The 2275-nt window shown below is 8.9% G+C and overlaps 1 protein-coding gene across 1 annotated transcript in view; it reads left to right on the top strand.

The window, feature by feature from the left end:
* Window positions 1-2275, top strand: part of LOC119591556 (probable RNA-binding protein 19) — a gene marked incomplete in the record, with an annotated part of 63063 nt that overhangs the window by 37864 nt on the left and 22924 nt on the right.

The following is a 2275-nucleotide window of genomic DNA, read 5'->3' on the forward strand; positions in this document are numbered from 1 at the left end:
AAAGAAAAGGATAGGAAAAAAAGTAAGAAAAGAAGGGTATAAAAAGGGGTAAAATTAAAAAATAAATAATAGAGAGGAAAATATAATAGATAAGATAATAGGAAAAAAGAAGAGAAAGAGGAGATATAATAGAGAGAAGAGAGAAAAGGGGAGAGTAGAGATAAAAGAAAAAATAAGCTAGATTAAAAAATTTTATATAGAAATGATAGAATATGAATATTAAATGAGATAGAGAAATAAAAAGGGGGGAATAAAATAAAGATAAAGAAGAGAATTTTAAAAAATATATATATAAAAAATAATAAGATAATAAAAAATAAAGAAAATAGAATTTTATATATAAAAATATATTATATAAAATTAAGAATAAAATTATTAAATATATTAAAATATATAATTTTAAAAAAATAGAGAGATAAGAAGAAAATTTTAAAAAAATTATATAATAATTAAATATAAATTAAACGAATTAAAATAAAAAGTAAAAAGAAAAGAGAAAAGGGGATAAAAATAAGAAAAATATAAAAATTTTAGAAAATAATATATATATATAATATAATATAAAATAAAAATATATAATATAAATAAATTTTGATATAATAATATAAAAATAATAAAATAATAATATATTTTAAAAATAAGATAAATATAGAAATAAAATATATAGATAAAATATATAATATATAAAAATTTTCTTAAAAAAAGATATATATATATTTTAAATTTGAAATATAATAAGAAAATTAAAAAAATAATAAATTTTAAAATAATTAAATAGATAATTAAAATATATATATAGTAATATATATATAAAATAATATAAAAGATATTATAAAAATATATTATATATATAAAATAATAATAATTTTAATATAAGGGATAATAATATATATTTTATATAATATATAACCCAAAAAAATTTTATATAGTTTTATGATAAAATTTATTTTTATATATAAAATATATTTTTTATATATTAAAATTAATTTTTTATTTTATATATAGAAAAAATAAATATAAAAAATTTTTTTAATATAAAATATAAAAAAATAATATAATTTTTATTATATATAATAGAAATATTAAATATATATAATATTTTAAATATAAATATATATATAATTTTATAATAATTTTATAAAAATTATATTAATATATATAAATTTAAATATAATATTAATAGAAAAAAAATAAGATTTTTGAAAGAGAGATAGAAATTTTAGAAAATATATATAATATATATATATTTTAAGGGTAAATATAAATATTAAAATATTTGATATATAATAAAATATATTTGCTTATATAAAAACTAAAAAATATATTAAAAAAATTTATAATATTAAAGATATATAATAAAAGATAATATATTTTATATAGATTTTAAAAATATTTTATACCAAACAAACAGATATATATGTAATTTTATTATATAATTTTATATAAATATATAATAAAATAAATTTTAATATATAATTAAAACAGAAAAAAGGGGTTATATAAAATTTAGAAAGATATATATATATTAAGATGATATATATTAAATATAATTTTATTAGACCCAATACATATATATTTAATATGTATGGAAAAATATAAAAGGGATATAGAATATAAATTATATATATATATTAAGAATATAAAAATAAAATATATATAAAAAAATTATATAAGGGAAGAATAAAAATAATATATATAAATAATAAATTACATTAAAAATTTTTATATTTTTATGGAATTTATATTTATATATAATTTTATAAATATATTTATATAATAAGAAAAATATAGGATTTTTGTAATTTTATATTTAAATAATATTAAAAAATTAAAAATAATTTTATTTGGATAAGATATAATATAAAATATTTTATACATTTCAATAAAATATTATGGGAATGTTATAAAATTTTTAAAAATTTTTAATATCCTTAAAAATATATTGATTAATTTTAAAATATAATATTATATAATATATATAAATATTACATAAATATATAATGTAAATTAGATAATAATATATATATAATTTAAAAATAATATTTTTTATTATTATTATTAACATAAAAATATATATATTTAAAATTTATAAATTTGAATATTATATAAAATATAAAATATAAAATTTTAAAAAAATTATTAAAATACCCTAAAAATATTGGGGTTTTTTTTTTTAATTTTATATTAAAATTTTTTTTAAAAAAAATTGAATTATTTAATTTATAAAACCCTTTAAGTAAGTTTTTTTAAAATTTTAAATTTTTTCCAAGGAGAG

The sequence above is a fragment of the Penaeus monodon genome, chromosome 28, assembly GCF_015228065.2.
Source record: "Penaeus monodon isolate SGIC_2016 chromosome 28, NSTDA_Pmon_1, whole genome shotgun sequence".
Classification (NCBI taxonomy): Eukaryota; Metazoa; Arthropoda; class Malacostraca; order Decapoda; family Penaeidae; genus Penaeus; species Penaeus monodon.